Here is a 22759-nt window from a genome sequence, read left to right as displayed (position 1 = left end):
TTAAATACAATGGCACAATAAGATGGTGTCCCTTACATAAAATGGCAAAATCAAGGTATGCTGTTTGGAATTTATATATTTTTAAACTATTTTCAAACTATGAATGCCTGAATCCATGGATAAAAAATCCATGGAGATGGAGGGCTGACTGTATTTTAGACCCATCCGGTCCATTTACAAATTTCTCCATTACATTGAATGGACGGGACTGACTCATGTTTATATGTATTTTTGATGCAGCACATTAGATTCAAAATATGCATGCACATCCTTCTATGTGTATCTTTCGATATAATATGGAGAAAAAGATAGGTCTGTCTCTACCATTAGGGAGAGTGAGGCAATGACCTCAGTAGGCAGTGGCTGCAGGAGACAGGAATGGTAGTATCCCATATATTCTTCCTTAGCCTTTCTGATGTTCTCCTCTCTTATAGGTCAGATTACTGCATCTGCACTGCTGAAATAATACCGTTTGGCACCACTTTAACTGCCCTGAGCTAGGGGATTCTGGAAACTAGTTTTGTGAGACATTTAGCCTTCTCTGTCAGAGATTTCTGGTGCCACAACAAACTTCAGTTCCCAGAATTCCATAGCACTGTGAGGCAGGGCAGTTAAAGTGATGTTAACCTGGATTATTTCTGCAGTGCGGACATAACCTATGACTCAAAACCTGTCTTGTATACACTAAACTAGCACCATGCACTAGATGACATTAGGTGGAATGAAAATTAGGTGGAAGGCAGCAAAACAACTTAGGACTGTCCAAGGGAGACCAGGTCTGATGCATTGCCTAAATGTATGTTACTGATGAACCTGGGCCCTACTTTACAACTCAAATGGGACCATTTATAAAGAGGTATCATACAGATTACTGAAACATCATACATGTACTTTCATAGAATCATAGAATCATAGAGTTGGAAGAGACCCCAAGGACCACCCAGTCCAAACCCCTGCCATGCAGGAAAACACAATTAAAGCACTTCCAATAAATAGCCATCCAGCCTCTGCTTAAAAACCTCCAAAGAAAGAGACTCCATCACACTGAACAGTCAAAAGGTGCCAACTAACCATTGGCTGGAATCCTGTGGATTACTCCCAACTGGCACAAGACTCATTTAGTCAACAGCTATAGGCAACGTAAGTCCAAACGTAAGTCTCCCATCCATATCAAGCTGATAGTAGGACTTAGGCCATTGTGTGTGATTAATCAGTAATACATGATGACAATTCCTTAAAAATCAATAGGTGGTCAATACTAAAGAGCCAGTGTTGAGTAGTGGTTTGACTGCTGAGGTAGGAGTAGTACAGTATGACTCCCATATCCCAGATTGGGTATCCACAGTTTCACTTATCCATATCTAGAAAATATGTTCTTTCCAGGCATTTCTAGGTCCTCCAGTGCAAACCTATGGTCAATTTCTAGTCATTACAATGGAGGACCTAGAAATACCTAGAAAAGTGTTCCCTCCAGATATTTCTAGGTCCTCTAGTCTGATTTTATGGTTGACCTCCAGCCCAAGCATACTATAGAATCACAATGGAAGAACTAGAAATGCCTAGAGAAGTTTTCTTTCTAAACATTTCTAGATCCTCCTGTCTATGGTCAACTTCCAGTCCAAGTATACAGTACTATAGAATTGCATTGGAGGACCCAGAAATGCTTAGAGAAATGAGTATACATGTTGAGTCTCCCTTATCTGAAACACTTGGGACCAGAAGTGTTTTGGATTTTTTTTTTAAAAAAATGTTGGATTCCTGTATTTACAGATATAATGCATAATGAGATATCTTGGAGATGGGACCCAAATCTAAACATGGCATTCATTAATGTTTCATATGCACTTAAAGACATAATCTGAAGGTAATTTTATGCACAATATTTTAAAATAGTTTTATGCATGAATCAAAGTTTGTGTACATTGAGCCATCAGAAAGCAAAGGTGTCATTACCTCAGCCACCCATGTGGACAATTTTTGGATTTTGGAGTATTTTGAATTTTGGAATTCTGGAGAAGGGAGACTCAACCTGTAACTTTGCTCCATATGTCAGATGTATGGATCATGATTAGTTAAGATAGCTAAGTGGAGTTTCCACAAACAGAGGACCCACATGGTGAACAGTACTGTGGGGTAAGGGCTGTCTTTGATGACCTCCATGGCTAGAGACCAGAAGTTGCTACATGTGTGTGGATGTGGAGCCAGCAGGTATGTAAGAACAGTCCAGTCGTTCACATACCTCTCTGTTTTCTGTGTCATGGCCACCCTTCCACCTCCAATGCAATGTGATTTTGGCTGGTTGCTCCAGGGCTGGTAGGAATTTTCTCCTCTTTACCAGTTTTTGGTTTTTTGCCTACACCATACTGTATTTTGCGAACTTTGATGATTAGCTATGGGTGGTGTCTGTAAATAAGCTATCAGTGGGCAGGCAGCAGAGGGAGAATGTAAGAATGTTGGTGAAGGACAGGGCCCTGGTACTCCCTCTTTAGTGTTTAACCTCAGAGATGGGGAAGAAGTCTACCCTTAAGGTGGACTTGGAGGATTATCTGTTACTTAAAAAGTCCTGTGACTTCTATGTGTGTATGTGTGCCTTGGGTTTGCCTTCAAGTAGATGGCCGGCCAGGGAGCAACTCAGTTATTGGATTAATACTAATTGCAGAGGCCCATGCACATGGTTCCTCAAGCCATCTTTCATTCTCCAACGGAAAGCTGAGGAAGTAGTTAAAGGGTGACACCTGAACTATCTGATTCCACATCATTTTTCTTCCCTCTCATGCTCTTTTCCAGGTTCAACACAGCTTAAATAGGTTCTAGATCAAATTATGTGGCCCTTATTTAATTCAACTTTCTTTGTCCAGTATCATTATTCCATGCTTTGTCAGCTAATGAGTTTGTGGTCTGCCTGTAGGCTTCTCAACATGTGGGATTCAAGGGAGCTTTGGTCACATTCAGGAAGATGATGCTTATGACCCTACATCTAATTTGGAGCAGGGGTGGGTGATATGTGGGCCCAAGGCTGAATGTGTCCTACAGCTATTTTTATGGCCTATGCTTTCTCCTTGGACTGCCCTTTTTCTTCACCCTGGAAAGGTCAGTTGTCTTTCCTTGGAGTTTCCAGAAGAGGCAAATTGCCCTTTGTTTGGATTGCAGGGCTCTTTGACACTCTAGTCGAAGAGGAGCAGCTTAGGAGCTGAGTATATTTAGACTAGGGAAGAGAAGGTTCAGAGGTGACATAATAGTCATGTTCAAATATTTGAAAGGATGTTATATTGAGGATGGAATCTGCTTGTTTTCTGCTGCTCCAGAGACCAGGACATGGAGCAATGGACTCAAGCTACGGGAAAAGAGCTCTACCTAAACATTAGGAAGAACTTCTTGACAGTAGAGTAATAGCTGTTCTACAGTGGAATACACTGCCTCAGAGTGTGGTGGAGTCTCCTTCTTTGGATGTTTTTTAACAGATGCTGGATGGCCATCTGTTAGGAGTGCTTTGATTATGCATTCCTGCAGGGCAGGGGGTTGGCCCTTGTGGTCTCTTCCACCTTTATGATTCTATGATTCTAAGACATCCTTGTTTTTTCAAAACCAGAAGTGGGCCTCCAGCCAGTTCTTGTTCTGTTTTGGTTTTTTAAGCATATCTCGCACTCCACATGCCTCCCAGAGAGTTCCAGGGCAGGAAGTTGGCCCTTGACCCACTGCAGTTGCCCACTTGAATCTTGGAGCATTGAGACGGATGATCTATTTACCTGTTTAGTGAAAATATAAGCTGTCTCAGTGTGTCAAACTTGCCTGGGCTCAGAACATCAGAGCTCTTTAATAGACGTTCCCAAAGTGGAGAATGAAAGATGGCTTGAGGAACCATGTGCATGGGCCTCTGCAATTAGTATTAATTATGTATATCTAGCTTTTGCTTCTTGTTGTTCTTCAGACAGATCTCATAACCACACTTAAGTGGTGCCATTGGAATCGATGAGACGTGTCCAAATCAATAGGTTTCAGGTTGAAGAGTTCATATAAGACAAGTGCTTTGGTAAATATTTCTTTCCTTGTTGTTGGATCTCACCCAGACAATGAATAGGGTCACGGCTACTGCAGTATTCCTTTTTGAAACTGGAAGGGGAAGGAGCTGGGAGAGAACAACTTACTCAAGGCAAATTTGTGGCTGAAGTAGTATTTGAACCTACGTCCAAGTCTAATTACTTTTGATAACAAGCAGTGGCCAAGAGGGAGGAGAAGAGAAATTGATTAATTGTTTTGTCTTTGAATTACATTTATTTTAAACTGTGTATTTACATTATGAAATCAACTGTTTTACTCATTCTGTTTAAAATCATTTGTCAAACTAATTTCACATTAAATTAGTTGGCAAATCTGATTGTTTTTCAATTACTTGTTCAAGTTATGAAACAATTTTAGAAATAATTTCACATTTAAAACAGCTAAAATATTAATTTAATTATTTTAACCATGTTGTTTCATTTATGCTCTTGGTATATTTTTTTAAAACTTAATTCATTCAAATTTCAATCTATACAGAATAAATGTGTGTGATGATTGTGGCTTGCCCATTGGTGGCTCGCTTATTGGTGGAATGGTGAATCCATTCTGAATTTCAGCCTGAACTTTACAGGAGCAATCCAAGGGGATAGGCTTCAGCACTCTGGAAAGCTCCTTTAGAGCTTGGGCTAAAACCTGGTGTGGACTCCTCATCCCACTGACATGGAAGTCACCAGCCACCACTGGTCCTGTTCCATTCCAAAGGTGTCCTACCACCATGCAGAGAATTTGATTTGCCTCCCACTTTTGTAGCCTTCCAGGTTCTGCAAAAAATTGACACTTTACAGGCACCTAGAAAGGCATAGGACATTCCATCTTGGGCACTTCTCTCATTTAAACATCAGCTTAGTAATATGACTGAAGGAGACTTTGGCTGGCATCCTGTTCATGACATGTTGTTAACTGCCTTCTACTCATTGCATCCTTGTGAATGAGACACCTACAAGCTCCCTTGTTCTTAACTGCTCTGCTCAGGTCCTGAAGGCTCATGGCTATGGCCTCTTTGACTGAGTCTATCCCTCCGGTATGTGGTCTTCCTCTCTTTCTATATTCCTCCACCTTTCTTAACATTTTTGTCTTTTCCAATGAGTCATGCCTTCTCACGATGTGGCCAAAGTATAACAGCTTCAATTTAGTTATCTTGGCTTCCAAGGAAATTCAGGCTTTATCTGTTCTTGAACAGATTTGTTTGTCTTTTTGGCCATCCATGGTATCCTCAGCGCTCTTCTCCATGACATCTCAAGTGAGTTGATTTCTTTCTATCAGCTTTCTCCACAGTCCAGCTCTCACATCTGGAGATGGGAAATACAATAGCTTGGATGATCCTAACTTTGGTATTCAGTTTTATATCTTTGCACTTTAAGATCTTGTCTAGTTCCTTCATGGTTGCCTTTCCCAATCCTAGTCTTCTGATTTCTTGACTGCAATTCCCACTCTGATCAATGATTGATCCAAAGTATGGGAAATCTTTGATTATTTTGATTTCTTCTTTGTCTAAAATGAATCCCTGTAGCTCTTCTGTGGTCATTATTTTTGTTGCGCAGTGTTGGTGGGATGACCTTTGTGGATCATGTGCACCAGTCATATCTCACTAATAGCAGTGTAAGTGTAGTCACAAATGTGGAACTGTTTCATATGCAGTAGCACATTAAAGTACAAAGTGTAGAGCGTAAATGCTCACTGTATACATGGTCACCAAGTAAAGTTCAAAGAATAAGGTGCCAATACATTGCAAGTGCAGAAAGGGTTGTCAGCCATGTACACTGTTTATGCACATTATGTTGCAATATGCTGGTATTCAGTACAGGAGTTGTGCAACACAAGCAAAATGTAAGGTCTGTGGCAGATACTGATGCTGTGCTGAAGCAAAATAGGATGCTAGCCATTCCCCTCAAACAGTCCTATTAATTCTATCGTAATTTGATTCTTTGTCTTTCTTTTTTGGTACCTTCTGGTGGTTGGCCATAGTCAATGCTTCTCTTTTTAATCCTCACATGGGAGAAAATTTGGACATGCCTCTCCATCCTCTCCCCCGACAAAACTCTATGCACATCTATGTCCTCTCCTTCTGCCCTGCTTTCCAGACCTCAAGATGTGAATTCTTGAGCTGAGCTGAGTTGAGCTTAGTTTCAATTTGGATGGCCAAGTTTAATGAGGGAAGGCTTTCCATTATACGAGAAAAGTAAATGGAAATAATGTGCCTTTGTGTGATGAACAACTTTTCTATTGTGGCAGACACTTGGGACTTTTGTTATCCCACCACTGCCACCAATTTATGTGAGGGACTCCAAGATATTCTCCTATGATGGCCCCACACCCCTGTGTTTCTAAAGATCAGTAGCGTGGTTTGATTTCAAAACACAGGCCAAGTGGATATTCAAACAAGAATAAAAGTTTATTTTAACATAGAATGGAAAAAGGTAACTTGGACATGAAGTTGTTACTGTGTTTTTCTTAGGCATGGGCAAAAAGTACGTGCTCAACACGTATTAGGGTTAGAAAAGGGCATCCTTTCCGGATGCCCCTAACCCTAGTATGTGCCAAGCACATACAAAATGGCGGCACCCATTCTACATGGGCGCCGCCATCTTGACATCGCAGACGCTTAGCGTCCGCATGTCGCTGCTCACTTATTACACCACAAGTGCGCCATTGGTGCCTTGCAGCGTCATAAGCATGCCGCCAAAGAAGCCGCTTTTTGGGGCTTCTTTTTCGGCCGTAGGGAAGCCTCACCGTTTGGGCGGTCTGCAAAGCACCTTAGTTACATATATACAGGTTTGTTCTTAAATCCCAATTAATAACTCAGCCACACAGGCTATAATATCCCTCAGGAAATTATGTAACCGAAACCCCTCTTTGAGAGTCTGGCTACACTGAGTCTCTCTTCTCTAGACTCCCAAACTAATACTGTCCCTCTCTGGACCTATCAGACCCTTTCTTGGTCTATGATCAACACCCCACTCTAACAAAATGCTGTTCCCTCAGGAACTTCTGGAACCCAGTCCTCTCTTGGACTCTGCTGTTCCCCAACTGAACACCAGCTTCACCCCAGATTCCAAACCCTAACTGACTAAAACCAACTGCCAAGTGGAATCTTCAAACTCCTGAGCACCTGATTGGCTTAGGGTCTCTGGCTTCTGATTGACTGGTTTTTGAGGCAGTTCATCACACTTTGCTTCTAAGACCTGAATGTTAATCAGACTACTAGGCTGTGGAAAAGCCATTAAAGAAAGGCTGGTTTATGTAGGGTTTGAAATCTGGGCAATTTTGGGCTAGACAACAAGGCACAGTTGAAACACTTGACCTGTGTGCTATGGGCAGCAATGATGTAGTCACCAATTTTGAAATGTAAGCACTCATCACAACAGTTCCTGTAGTGACATCCCAAGGAGAAACCAAAAAATGCATGGAGCTCCATTGTTCCATATTGACACAGCAAGGCTAAACCATTTTAATCTCCATCAGGAACAGGTCTTTTATAAAGCTGATGGGATTTCATTGTCCATTAAAGAGCAAACAAGGAGATAATACTTTGCATTACAAGAAGGATAATTCAGAACAGATTAGGAAGCAGCAAAGCAATGAGATATAAATAACGTAGTTCCCTGTGATGAAGTACTTTGGGGGATTGTAAGAAAAGGTTGATGCAATTACTTTACAAATGTAATGCAACATGTAGAAGAGTTATGTTACTGCTGCCATAAGTTATTATTTTGAATTACTGTTCAAAAGAGTGTTTTATGCATTTTTAGAAGCATTTTTCAAGTCATGTTCTTATTGGTCCTATGATTATCTGCTGCTCCCCATATAAAATGCAATGAAAAAAATTATGAGCAGTTCAATAAATAACATACATCAATTTCCTATTTAAGACATGATTGCCAGTATTCTAGATGTGTTAGTTACCTAACTACCTTAGTTGCATGTCTAAGTAGCAACTGCCAGTCTGACCCACCCAGTCCTGATTTACCAGGCAGCAGCCTCAGAGAGCAATGGAGGTCTATTCTCCTGCTGATCAGCATGCAGCAGACTGAGACTTTCACCTGCCACCTATGAGTGATTTCTAGTGTGACAGTCGGAAGCAGGATCTCTGTAACAATTCCTTCTTGCATTGGAGATTGTTCATGGAAAGTGGATGGAAGCATCAGTCTGCTGTGCATTGATCAACAGGACAGCACACCTCCATTATTCTCAGGGACTGTTGCATGGTGAATTAGGATTGGGGGATTTTTTATGACAGCTACTTATTCCCTGCTCTATTGAATCTGTAGGATCAGGAATACAAATCAGTTATTGATGTGTAATTTTAGGTTACGCATTCGTAACCATGAATTCCAGCTGATGATCATAAATGGAAGTGAACGAGTAATGGGAATGGTTTATTTTTTACAAGTAACTTTCCAAGTTCCATTTCTCAACAAGGACTGAGACCTTACATCAAGACAATGCAGGGGCATCACAAGGGATGTGTGAGGAATGTGGACCATACCAGGTGGACACCCTAAAATTGGGGGGGGGGGTGATACCACTTCATCTCAGACATCCGCTTTTTCAGACTGTGGCATTCACCTCTGTGTCCCTTAAAAACTCTGGAGATGCTGTGAGTGGGGTGAGGATCAGTGGGAAGAGAAAGAAGACACTTCAGGTTTTTTTATTTTTACCTTCCACATTCACAGGGGACTTAGAAGGTTTTGAATTTGAATTTACATTCTCACACACAAATGGCTTATACGGAACTGGGCCCTTCATATCCCCAGACTCTGCATCCATGGATTCAACCATCCATGACTTGAAAATATTTATATTTATTTTAATATATTTATATTTATTTAAGTTTCAAAGAGCAAACCTTGACTTTTCTGCTGGATATAAAGAACACCATTTTACTATGCCATTGTATTTAATGGGACTTGTGCATCTGTGGATTTTGGTGTCCACAGGGAGTCCTGGAGTCAAGCCCCAGAGGATCCCAAGGGTCCTCTGTACCAGCATTCATCACTACTGACAATGATGGCTCAGGCTGCTGTGAGTTACAGTCCAACAGCCTCTGGAGGTTTGCAGAAGTCTTGATCTATTCAAAGTATTGATCCTTGCAGAGCTTGGGAAATTACCATTTTTGGGGCCACCACTCTCATAATCTTCTAGTCCAGTATGGTCATGCTGGTCATGCATGGTCATACTGGGCTGGAAGATTATGGTCCAAGAAGGGACCACAGTTCTTCAGAGATAAATGAAGTGTTCCCTTGCATCCACTCACATTTGAGCATGGCTGGTTCATTATTATTTTTCAGTGGAAGGATGAAAGGAAAAAAGGGAGGCTTTGGGTTATTTCTTGATCTTTGTTGGCCAGAGAAACCTGATTGATAGAATTCTCTGTCACTTCCCTGTGCTACAATTACAGATGTACTACTGAGTGATATGAATCCTTTTCTCCCTTTCCCTGAAATATTTTCAATTGCCTGGGAGCAAAACCATTTCCATTGCTTTGCAACTGCACTAAACAAACTCCAGGCTGGGACTCACACAAACCTCCAAATGTTGTTGGATCACAACTACCAGCAGACCTAGATGGAACCACCAATGGTGAGAAATTCTGGGAATTGCAGTATAAAAACATTCAGGGGGCTACATAGCACCTGCTTCTGTTCAAGAAAGTAGGAGGTATCTTGAGGAAGTTGCTGGGTTTTAACCTCTCCACCCCCAACAAAAAAAGGAGAAGAAAATGAGAATTTGTTCAGAGGTGGATAGACAGGATTCAAGGAGGCACAGGGATAGTGCTAATTTCTCTTCTTCTTTTCCCTTTCCCTTTCTCTCTCTCTCTCTGTCCTCTCTTTCCTCTTTCCTTCTCTTTGGGATTCATTTTAACAGGTGTTTACTCAGCAGAACTGCGTGGGAAGCAATGCTAGCTGAACCTGTACAAAGGGAGAAACTCATTAGAGCTGCTGAAAAGACTGTGGAGAGGCGCTTTGTGGATTGATTCAGCACTACGAGGTACAACAACTTGCTCGGGCTTCATTATAGTGACAGACAACCACATGCCAGCATGGCAAGCAATCTGAGGCCCTCCAGATGCTTTGAACTACAACTCCTATCATCCCCAATCACTGGACATGCTGGCAGGGTGCTGACAGGATTTGCAGTTTGAACCATCTGAGATTGCCCTACATCTGTGGTGGCAGCACACTAGTGGAAAGAAGTCTAATCTGTCAGTCTGTCTAAATATCTTTGAATGTATCCCGTGGCCATTCTTGATCATTTTCCATTTATACATGGTTGTGAGTCTCTCTTTGTGCATGTGTGTTTTCCTTCACACACATTTGTGCTTAGTTTTGTGCACATTATTTAAAGTGTGCATTTTTGTGTATGCTTTTTATTTATTTTATTTATTTCCAAGATTTATATCCCACCTTTCTCCCGCAGTGCGATTCAAGGATTCAAGTACGTTTTCTAATGTTTTGTGCTCTTATTTTGCAGTAATCGATTACTGTACATTTTCTGAATGCATGCACTGTTCTGTGAGCATTTGTCTCTGGAAGGCGCTGTGAGTCTTGCAAATATATTGATTTCTGAAGCATTGTGTCAACCAGCTGAAAAGAGTGAAAATGGACATTTTGATATGGAGATGCAAATCCAAGTGCTTTCTTTTCCACCCCTAGAGAGAATTTCTGGTCTGATCTCTAGCTGTGCTGCAGCTCTACCACTTCAGGTGTCCAGAGAGTGGACCTGCAGGTCACAGCCAGCATTGTGCAAATAGCACAAGAAAGCCAACAGGGTCTTATGTAGCCCCTCAGACTTGCCATCTCTGGTTTGGCTGTTCTATTGGTCAGAGCCAATTTGAGAGTCATTCATAGATGGTTCCTCTGGCTTACATTTTTGCTGGCCTTTCCAGTTAATTTCTTGCTTGTTTCCAGTCTACCAGCTACTAGTCCACTAGCATCCTTCAGCTCTACCCTAATGTTAGGACCACATTATATGAACAAACTAGCATGCTGAGAAACTAAGCTGAGGAGACCAGAAAAGAGTCCTATATAGTCAACAACAATGAAACACAGAAAAACAACTGTAAAGGCAGCTTCATTATGTATCTTTGTGTTTTTTGAAAAGCTTTTATTGTAGGACTTACATAGATATTAATATACAATAGCAATAGCAATAGCAAGTACATTTCTATATTGCTTAGCAGTGCACTTAAACACTCCCTAAGCAGTTTACACTGTGTAAGCTAATTGTCCCCAACAATTTGGGTATTCATTTTAGCCAGCTATGGAAGGATGCCAGGTTGAGTCGACCCTGAGCCCCTGGCTGGTATTGCACTTGCAACCTTGCAGTTTGTGAGTAATTGGCTGCCGTACAGGCATTTAACCACTGTGTCCCCAGGGCTCTTAAGGAGACCAGTGTGAGTGTTGAACTACAACCATGGAGAACAGAGATTGAATCTCGTCCTGACCATGTAAGCCCTTTGGGTGACCTTGGGTAAGTCACACTCCACACCACAATCCACTCCTATGATGGCAGGCACTTGGGAATTTTGATCCCACCGCTGCCACCACTTTATGTGACAACCTATTCCTGTCTTTAATGTACAGTAGCGTGATTTTGTGTTTCAAAACTCAGGCCACATGTTTCTTGAAACAATAACAAAAGTTTATTTAAAAATAGAATTGTATAAAGTATCATACATATGAAGTTGTTATTGTAGTTTTTTCTTGTTTTACTTAATTACATTTGCACTCTTTTATTCTCAGACTTAGTAGTGGCTTAGATCTCTTAGGAACCAACTGTCCCAACCATATGTTTTCTTTGATACCTATACCCTTCACTTTCACATATATTCTTTAACCACCCCAGGACTTCCTTGTCCCCCTTCGGGCAACTTTTATGACTAACTCAGCCACCGCAGGATAATAAATAACTGAAACCCTCTTCCAGAGTTCAGTTATCTCTCACTACTAGGACTTTATCACACCCGTTTTGGGGCCCGTTACGGGTATGGAAAGAGGATGCTCATGTGTGTGCGTGACCACCCCAAAACGGATTATACCGCATGGCAAAGTGTCCCCCAAAAGGCCCCGTTCCATTCCGTTGTGGCAGTCTGTCCCCATTCAGTGCTGAGGCGTGTGAAATGTTCTGGTCGGAAGTCTTCCGACCGAGCAAAATGGCGCCTGTCAGCACTGAATCGTGACGGATTGCCACAACGGAATGGAATGGGTCAATAAAGTCCCTAGACTCCCACTATATTATTGTCTCACTGGACATAACAGACCCTTCTTGGTCTCAAACCAAACCCTAATGACTATTCCCTCAGGAACTCCTGGAACACAGTCCTCTCTTGGACTTCTCTGTTCCCTCAACTGCCAAATCCCAACTGACTCTCTCCTCTATCAGCTTGGAATTTTCAAAAGTCCCAGCCCACATTCTATTGGCTGGTCCTCAGCTGCCTTCTGATTGGTCAGCCAGGTGTTCTATGCACCACAGAGGCATCTGATTCATCACTTGTGCTCCAATAATTTATGAAACGATGCCAAGTATTAATTGAATTGTTCCTTCTCTGTCCTCCCTTTTCAGGTTTTAAGTGCTTTGTGCCAGTACAACATAGTTTAGAGCTTCCAAAAGTCTTTTGATTCCACTCCTGCATCAATGTCCCTCCAACATTTTAACAATGCTTCTATGGCAATTACATTAAAAACTATTACAGTAACCTCCATGAGGGATAACACATCCTTGTATATCTGAACAGAAAGAACAAGTCCTCGGCATTCTGCAGCTCCCTGTCAGTTCAACTGAATTGAGTGGGGCTTTCTCTTAGGAAAGTGTGCCGAAGATCTGCAGCCTATAGTAGTGTATAGTATAGTATAGTATAGTATAGTATAGTATAGTGTCTAGATCAAGGGAAGTAATAGTGCCACTGTATTCTGCTTTGGTCAGGCCCCACCTAGAATATTGTGTCCAGTTCTGGGCGCCACAATTCAGAAAGGACATTGAGAAACTGGAGCGTGTCCAAAGGAGGGAAACTAAAATGGTGAAGGGTCTGGAAACCATGCCCTATGAGGAACGCCTTAGGGAGCTGGTTATGTTTAGCCTGGAGAAAAGAAGGTTAAGAGGTGATATGATAGCCCTGTTTAAATATTTGAAGGGATGTCATATTGAGGAGGGAGCAAGCTTGTTTTCTGCTGCTCCAGAGACTAGGACCCAGAGCAATGGATGCAAGCTTCAGGAAAAGAGATTCCACCTCAACATTAGGAGGAATTTCCTGACAGTAAGGGCTGTCCGACGGTGGAACACACTCCCTCGGAGGGTGATAGAGTCTCCTTCCTTGGAGGTCTTCAAACAGAGGCTAGATGGCCATCTGTCGGGGATGCTTTGATTTGGATTTCCTGCATGGCAGAGGGTTGGACTGGATGGCCCTAGTGGTCTCTTCCAACTCTACGATTCTATGATATTATAATGCTACTGAATTTTATCTGGATTGCATTTTTAATCGAATCATTGCTGTTATTTGTTATCACATCAGCATTAGCTTATGGCAACAGTATGAATGAGAGACCTCCAAGAGCCTCTCTCAACAACTGCATTGTTCAGGTCTTGCAAACACAGGGCTGTGGTTTTCTCGATTGAATGTAATGTACCTGTAATTCAGCCATTCTCTCTTTCCAACATTACTGGACATTATTGTCTCTTCTAACTAGTCATGTGATCTCAAGATATGTCCACAGTATGATAGCTTCAGTTTAGTCCTTTTTACTTCTTGAAAGTTTAGAGAGTTTAGATTTGATTTGTTCTTAGATCATTCATTTGTCTTTTTGTTATCTGTATCTGTAGAACTGTTCCATAGCACAGTGTTTAAAATGAGTTGATTCATATCCTGTCAGCATTCTTCACTGTCCAGCTTTCACAGATATACATTAAAAACCAGAAATACCATGGCCTGGATGATTCTGACTTTAGTATTTAATGATATATCTTGATACTCAAGGATCTTATCTAGCTTCTATCTAGCTCCTTCATGGCTGCCTTTCCAAGTCTTGGGTCTAATCTGCATTGCAGAAATAATACAGTTTGACACTGCTTTAAATGTCATGGCTGCATCCTATGTAGTTTGTTGTGGCCCCAGAGCTCTCTGACAGAGAAGGCTGAATATCTCACAAAACTGCAACTCCCAGAATTCCATAGCATTCAGCCTTGGCAGTTAAAGCAGTGCCAAGGTGCATTATTTTTACAGTGCAGATTACATCTTAATCATCTTCTGATTTCTTGACTGTAGTCTACATTTTGATTAATGACTGAGCTGAGGCATAGAAAATATTATCTATTTTGTTGTCTTCGTCACTCTTGCACAGTTTTTTTGATGTATGTATAATTTTGCGCACAAAAGACACGTGTGTCTGGAAACTGTTTTTTGAATAAATAGTGCTTTTAGTACAAAACTCCCATGATTTTTGTGTAAAATAAAAAAAATCTCATGTGTATTTCTGGACAGTATACTGTGTGTATACTGTGAATTCTTGCTTCTGTGTTAGTCTTCCTGACCTGGTTTTCCGAATGGTTGGAAACCTATTTTTTTCTCCAGGAAGTGAATATTACTAAATATTCTTTCCACCAGTGATATAGAGATTTGAGTCCTGGTCTAGGACTCCAGGAAACCAGGGTTCAAACCCTGATCAGCTATGGAACCCCCGGGATGACTTTAAGCAAGTCACACTCTCTCAGCCTAAAAGGAAGGCAATGGCAAACTTCCTCTGTATAAATCCTGCCAAGAAAACCCTAGGATAGGATAGCCATAAGTCACACTTGACTTGACGCAGCAGCAAAAACATTTCTTTTTGTCTCTAGTTGCTTAATGAACACGTGTGGACTATATCAGTCTGCTTGTCTGTCTGGGGCCAGGATTAAGGAGATGGAGCATAATGCCCCACTTACAGAGTTATGATGTGGTTATGCAGCACCACTTCATTAGTAAATTGTGACCTTACATAACTGAATGTGCAATGAAAAGCAATTGGGCACTATATGTGCAATGCCAACAGGCATTGTTCAACCATGCAGTTTGCACATCCATGCATGGTAGTGGAGCATGCACAACCCTGCTTCTGCAGCCTTGGACTAAATGTCCCATATATGTAAGACTCCTGACAGCATTCTGGCCCGAGATTGGTTTGCAGGATAAAAAGAAAAACATGTAAAAACATAATGGCTGGCATCCTGTTAGGCAGATCTGATATAAGCTAGATGCACGACGTCATAACTGTTTCATATTCTCATTTATGATCATGGAACCATTAGTATGATCACAAATAGCCCCAAAACCCACCTTAAAAGTCAGGTGGCTGCACTAAGCAAAGGAGATCTGAGATGGTGGTGAACAGGACATTGAAAGATGGCATGTCCATTCCTGTTCCACCAGCAAAGAGTTGTGATGAGACCCACAGGGGTCCCTGCTTCTGTTCATCCCTTCAGCTCACTGGCAGAAGGGGACTGGACTTATTTTGCTCAGGATGGCTGCCTGGCTTTTCAGTAGGTTTTAGGAGGGTGTCTGATCAAGAGACAGAGCATAGGTACAACATTGTAGCTACATATCTCATTCACGATCTCAGCCAATGTGGCTAAAAACATACAGAGGATTAGGATTAAAATGGTTTTGTGGGCCACACAGTGCAAGCATGCAGGTCCTATGTGTAAAAGATTCTACTGATGAATTTTGCTGCAAATAATAAATAAATAAATAAATAAAATAAAATAAATCAGCTTTATTAAATAGTAACAGTATATTTGTGGAGAGGTGAAACTTCAGCAACCAAATTCTGGCTTTTTAACATAACAACTCAGCCAATAACCAGGTCCAAACAGCTTTTCCCTGGTCATCTGTGAACCTTACTTGGAACAGGAGAGAATCCTTCTTCCTTGATGTGCCAAAGCAAAAACCTGCAAATGTGAAGTCTTTGAACAGCAGCCCTGATATCAGATCTGATAACGCGGGCACCCTTGAAACTCTTCCTTCACCTCAGTTATGAAGCAGAGAATCATCCTGCCAAGAACACTGCCATATATCCCATGATGTCAACATGGCTTTGTCTCCTCTTGGAAAGTCAATGACAATTTCAATTTGGCTCCAACCTTTCCTCTTGCCTAGCTTGCAAGAGACACTTGGAACTGCTTCTCAGTTTACTTTGATTCTCCTGACCCATCCATTTTCTATACTGATGATTAAAAAAACTCCCACACAACCAAACAATCTATTATAGTAAAAGCCTGGAGACAGATATGTTGGTCTTTTAAGTAATCCCACCAAATCAGAGAGAAAAAAAGAGGGAGACAGAGCCAAGTGTCTAAAATAGCAATTGACAACTTTATTACATTACAAACCACATTTCCTCCAGGCTAAACTCTCTCAAGGTTGTTGTTCACCCTGAAAAAGGGCTGAAAGATCATTGGCAGACTGGAAACAATTAAATTCTGCTTCCGAAGGTGCCATGTGCAACCAGAGACCTTGTGACTGATCCTATGGAGTCCTTAGCCTAATCTCAAAAGTGATCAGTTTATCTTTCTGCAACAGGGCAGTTAAACATGTCTTGTTGTTCTTGTTTGCCTTCAAGTCACTTCAGACTTATTGCAACTCTAAGGCGAACCTATTATAGGATTTCCCTGACAGGTTTCTTCAGAGGGGGTCTGCCATTGTCATCCTATGAGGCCAAGAGAGTGTGACTTGCCCAAGTTTACCCAGGGAGTTTTTGTGCTCGAGTGGGGAATCGAATCCTGATCTTTAGAGTTGTAGTCCAACACTCAAACCACCACAATTATGATCTCCATATTCCCAGTTAGTATGGATATTCTAGGAGCTGTAGTTCAAAAAAGTGACTTTTTGGAGCTCTTGGCAAGGTTGTGGAGTGAGAGAATGGGCTTGCCTTACCTTGCATCTGGCCCTTTCCAGTCTGCCAGTGGTTTTATGGCCCTTCTTCTGAGTGAACGACAACCTTAGCCTGGAGGAAATGTGGTTTGTAATGTAATACAATTGTCAATTGCTATTTTAGACACTGGGCTCTGTCATGTCTGCTGCAGGTGAAAAACCCCAAAGAAAAGCCCAAGAAAAATGCTCTACTGAACTTTTAATGTCTGGTCCTTCCTATGTATTGTGAGATGTCTGTTTGTATTTTTAGTGTGATGGCACTGCCACCTGGTGTTATAAGTCAGAACTGCTCCCAATAACATGCCAGTGAACAAATGTATTTGTAGAGTGAAGCAATAACATTTTGAACTAATACTTGAAGCGCTAATTACACTATTTGAAACAAATACTATATATTGATGCAGCCTAGAATCGCATTGGCTTTTTTAGCTGCTGCATCACACTGTTGACTAAGGTTCAACTTGGGGTCTACTGGGACTCCTAGATCCCTTTCACATGGACTGTTGTCAAGCCAGGTGTCCCCCATCCTATATCTGTGCATTTCATTTTTACTGTCCAAGTGTAGTATCTTACATTTCTCCCTGTTGGCCTAACTCTCTAATCTATTAAGGTCATATTGAATTTTGATCCTATTCTCTGGATATTAGCTATTCCTCCTAATTTGCGGTCATCTGCAAATTTGATAAGCATGCCCTCTGTTCCTTCATCCAAGTCATTGATAAAGATGTTAAATAGCACCAGGCCCAGGACAGAACCCTGTGACACCCCACTGGTCACTTCTCTCCAGGATGAAGTGAAGCCTTTGGGTTCAGCCGGTCAACCAATTACAAATCCACCTAACAGTTGCATTGTCAACCCACATTTTACTAGCTTGTTTGCAAGAATGTCATGGGGGACCTTGCTGAATCCCTTACTGAAATCAAGATATGCTGTATCCACAGCATTCCCTTCATCTAGCAAGATCAGACTAGGGGCCGTTGATAGCCTTGTCATCATGGGGAGGATGAATCTGCTGCTTTTTCAAGCAGTTCTGATGACGCTGAAGATTGGCACAGAGCTCCAGTTCAACTTCGAGTAGATGCAAGAGGAGTGGTAGTAAAATCAAAGACAGATTCACCTCTTGAGAACCAGAATGATGTTGTGGTTTGGGTGTTGGACTATGACTGCTGCCACACTGCAGTTTGACATCACTTTAACTGCCATGACTCAGTGCTATGGAATTCTGTAGTTTCACCAAAGCTCGCTGACCTGGAAGGCTAAATATCTCACAAACTAGAAATCCCAGGATTCCATAGCATCGAGTCATGCCAGTTAAAAGTGTTGTCAAACTGCTATTTCTCCAGTGTGGCAGCAGCCTAAGGCTCCAAAAAACCAAGGTTCAAATCCTCACTGAGCAATGAAAATGTACCACCATAATCTTATTTTTGGCAACGTGGTAGTGTATTTATGTTTATCAGTTTGGTTTGGTATTTTGTGTAGTTATTAGAAGTAAACTAAGAAAAATTACACAGAATGCTGTATGGAGAGAAAAAAGGGGGGATGGATTTCTCTGAATGCTACTTATGGAATATTCTTCCTATTTGCACAGCGGATCCAACCCTTGTATTGACAAATACCTTAACAACGTCGAAAGTAGCCTATTTTAAGAGGAAATATGCAGAAGAAGAAGAAGATTTACAACAAGATTACCAGGGGTATTTTCCAAAAGTGAGTATTGACGTTTTCTTCTCCTTTCTTTCTTTCTTTTTTTGGAAATGTCTTTCAAAAATAAAATTTGATAGATTATTTAAACTTTTGGAAGAAAAGGATAAGAACCACAAGTCTAAATGAAGCAAAGAACACCAAAAAGCATGCTCAGTATACCACAGAATCCTAGGAATTATAAGATTGGAAAGATTTCCAGGGACAATATAGTCTATCCTCCTGGCTTGCAGGGATTCATAGATTCCAGATAGTATTCCATCTCTATAGCAATGCGTATGTTCCTAGCTGGTGCCAACCTTGTTCCCAGCTACTATCCTTCATTGACAAGAACCCCAGCTGCTTGGATTCACAGACCTGCTGTTATGGAAGCAACCTGCCATTGCTGGCCCAAAGTATAAATTTTGAAAAGCAGATGTAGAAGATGTAGAACGGGTGTCACATTGAGGATGGAGCAAGCTTGTTTTCTGCTGCTCCAGAGAGTTGGACCCAGAACAATGGATGCAAGCTACAGGAAAAGTGATTCCACCTAAACATTAGGAGAAACTTCTTGACAGTAAGAGCTGTTTAACAGTGAAACACACTCCCTCGGAGAGTGGTGGAGTCTTCTTCTTTGGAGGTCTTTAAAAGAGGCTGGATGGTTATCTGTCAGGGATGCTTTGATTGAGAGATCCTTCATGGCAGGAGGTTGGACTGGCTGGCCCTTGGGGTTTCTTCCATTTCTAGGATTCTCTTATTCTATGATTCTAAGTTACTTTCAAGCTCTACTGCATTCTGCAAAGCTGAAGAAACAGCTTTCCCTTAAATGACAGTAGTCCTCCAACTTTAGGATTCAATAATTCTCTTCCAATTCTATGATTCTATAATTCTATGAAGCTAACGTCACTGTATCTTTTAAAGAGTCGGGGATGCTTTGATATGGATTTCCTGCATGGCAGGGGGTTGGACTGGATGGCCCTTGTGGTCTCTTCCAACTCTATGAATCTATGATTCTATGAATATGTGTTCTCTTCAGCTACACAAAGCCCTTAGTGAACTTGGGAGTCCTATCTCTTGTCTCTAGACTGGTGGAAAAGCCTCCTTGAGAGTAAAGTTTAATAATCTGTACCCATAGTAACATGGATTGGTCTTCCCCAGACTGGGGCCAACCTGGTCCCAAGCTTTGGGACACTTGTTGGCAGTCTTGGGCAGTTTCAACACTGGCTTGGCCATGGAAACCCACAGGGTGACCTTGGGCAAGTCAAACTCTCTTAGCCTCAGATGATGCAATGGTAAACTCACTCTGAAGAAACGTGCCAGGAAAATCCTATGATAGATTTGCCTTAGCATTGCCATAGGTTGGACGCAGCTTGAAGGCAAACAACAAAACAAGACATGTTTAACTGCCATGGCTCCATGCTATGGAATTCTGGGACTTGTAGTTTTGTGAGACATTTAGCCTTCTCTGTCAGAGAGCTTTAGTGCCACAACAAACTACAAATCCCAGGATTCCATAGGATGGGGTCAAGACAAAGCCATGCATTATTTCTGCAACGTGGCAGCAGCGTAGGTTGCTGTTTTGGAGGAGGGCTTAAAGAACTTTGGGGGGACTGATGGGAGGCTTCAGTAGTCACAAAAGTGTGACCCCGGGGTCACATGCAGCCCACACGCTATGCTCGCTAGATGGATGGAGGATCAAATGATAGGCTAACATGTTTTTCTCTGTCTTTTTAGACTGTTGCCTTTTTTAGCATGCTCTTTTCTTCCAGCTCAGCTCTGCATGCAATGGGTTTTCTTCCTGAATCCTCCACTAATACCCTTTCCCCTTGCTTTATAATTATCGTAGCACCTGATCCTACCTGAAGATCGGACTTGTATTTTGAAACTTTCTCTGCAGAAGCTTCAGTTTCTGGAAGACCCTGAGATCTATCTCCGCCGGTCAGTCTTGATTAACAATTTGCTGCGGAAAATTCACCTGGAGACCGAGCGGGAACGCTATGAGTACTTTAAGGGAGGCCCGTGCTGTAGGACTGCCTACTCGGATGCGAGAAAACGGCTGAAGTTCATGGTGCAGGAATGCCGGTCTCAGTCCCTTTATTACGAAGAGCTGCATTCGTATCATATCGTGCCTTACGAACCTACGGAGAATGCCATTTATGGAGTGGGCTATTCTGGTGGCCATTTGGAGCAAAATTCTCAGTTGCTTATTTATCAGATGAAGTAAGGTAGCTTTTCTTTTTCAGAGACCCACGGTTTGTTCCCAAATGCTTGTGGTGGCTTCTAAGCATGTTAACGGTTCCAAATGTAAGGGAAGACCTTCAGTTGCGCTAGGGAGCACTTCAGTGCTTAGGCCTCTTTGATTGCAAAAATGACTTGGTGTCTGTATGAAAGGAGTGCAATATGGGGATTTCTGACAAGCAGAAAGACCTTTAACTCAGTCATGGTGGGCTTTTCTGTTGTCTGTCTGTACATAATTGAATTAACATTAGCCACTCAACTCTACTACCCTTCCCTAGAAAGTTAAACTGAATATGAGAGACAGATATGGATAGTGAGCATTTGGGGAGGATTAACATTGAGTGGTAGTTTTCTTTCTCAGAAGGATCAGGACAAGAGACATGTTTTCTTTATGGGGTTCATCAGTACTGGAAGAATTCTTTGCCATTAAAAATACTGATTTCATTTTCATCCTTTTTGGGGTGGGGGTGCGGGTGGTCTTAGGACACTTAACAGTATTAATTGTTCAGCAATCGATGGGATTTCTCATTCATTTGCTGGCATGCTTGCTTACTGTGTTGGTAGCTTTGAAATTCATTAAATTTGTATGAAAGCGATCTGGGGATAGATAGGCTGTCAGAAAAAGCAGGGAAATGCATATATTTGCTAATCTCACCTTTTCCAACTTGTTTCATACACCCCCCCCCCCCATGATTCCTGAACCAGAGTGGGGAAGCATTACCTTTTTGGACTACAAGTCCCTGAATTCCCCCAGCCAGCATAGACATTGGCCATTATACCTGGAGGATTCTGGGATACGAATTCTAAAAGGTAATATTTCCAAGCTCTCCAGGCTTCATGCTTGTGGGCTACTTTCATACTTAAAAAAAACCCAACTACAACCCCAAAGCTGACCAACTAGGTGCATATAGAACAGGCAAAAATATACAGAATTAAGAAACAGGTGCTTCTGACTAACTTTTCAGCAGAGGAATCCCCCCCCCCCCGCTGCCCTGACTTTATTATACTCCCTATAGTGTAATCCCCTCGAAATCTCAGTTCATTCCAGTAGTCCAAGGGCTTGCCTACATTACCTGTATACCCCCAAATTCCCCCAAGGCTTGCTGCCTGCCCCACACACACACCCCCCCCCCCAAACCTGAATTGGGTCTGCACTTTTTACACATAGCCCAGACTTGATACAGGCTTTTCACTCCTTTGTGTATTTGTGTTATACGCCTTCTTCTGGCTCACAGAAACCCTAAGGTGAACCAATCATGGGGTTTTCTTGGCAAGATTTGTTCAGATGAGGTTTGCCAGTGCCTTACCCTGAGGCTGAGAGAGTGTGACTTGCCTAAGATTCCCCCAGTGGGTTTCATGGTTGAATGGGAATTAAATCTTGGTCTCCAGAGTTGTAGTCCAGCCCTCAGTCCATTACACTACTCTGGCTCCTAAGTTGCCCATTAAAAAACCCTTTGCTTTGGATTTTCGAAAAAACTTGGAACAAAATGGAGCAACAAGGGATGGCTGTCTTCCCATGTGGTTCCTGTGAGAGCTACTGCTGAGTTGTTCTGCAGGCGCTGGCTGGCTGCATGGGAAGGCAACTCCCCATTGTTGTGTTTTGTTGCAGCAGGTAAGGGGAAGAATTTGGGTAGAATTTGGAGCCAGAATAGCCTGGGATGCTCCTGGAGTATTCTAGCAAATGTAGGTGAGTCCCAAATTAGGGTTGATAAAGTCTGTTGCTGTTGTTGCTACTGTTAAAAAATTGTGAATCAAAATTTTTGCCTATTTATTGCACATTGCTCTGAAATCAACTATGGGTTGATCTATCTTCTACCCATTGTTGGCTTGATAGTATCAGTATTAATGCTTTGTCAGGTAAGTGTGTGTGCATATGCATAATAT

General features: G+C 41.9%; 1 long non-coding RNA gene across 1 annotated transcript in view; it reads left to right on the top strand.

Annotated features, from left to right (window-relative positions):
* The window catches only part of LOC121919714, a 30467-nt gene extending 8466 nt beyond the window's left edge, over positions 1-22001 (top strand). The window contains exons 2-4 of the long non-coding RNA XR_006101564.1: positions 9925-10047; positions 18546-18664; positions 20484-22001. This is a non-coding gene — a long non-coding RNA (uncharacterized LOC121919714). The remainder of the gene's footprint in view (positions 1-9924; positions 10048-18545; positions 18665-20483) is intronic.
* Positions 22002-22759: the final 758 nt, after the last annotated feature.

Source organism: Sceloporus undulatus, chromosome 1 (assembly GCF_019175285.1).
Source record: "Sceloporus undulatus isolate JIND9_A2432 ecotype Alabama chromosome 1, SceUnd_v1.1, whole genome shotgun sequence".
Lineage (NCBI taxonomy): Eukaryota > Metazoa > Chordata > Lepidosauria > Squamata > Phrynosomatidae > Sceloporus > Sceloporus undulatus.
This window is presented reverse-complemented; position numbering and strand designations above follow the sequence as displayed.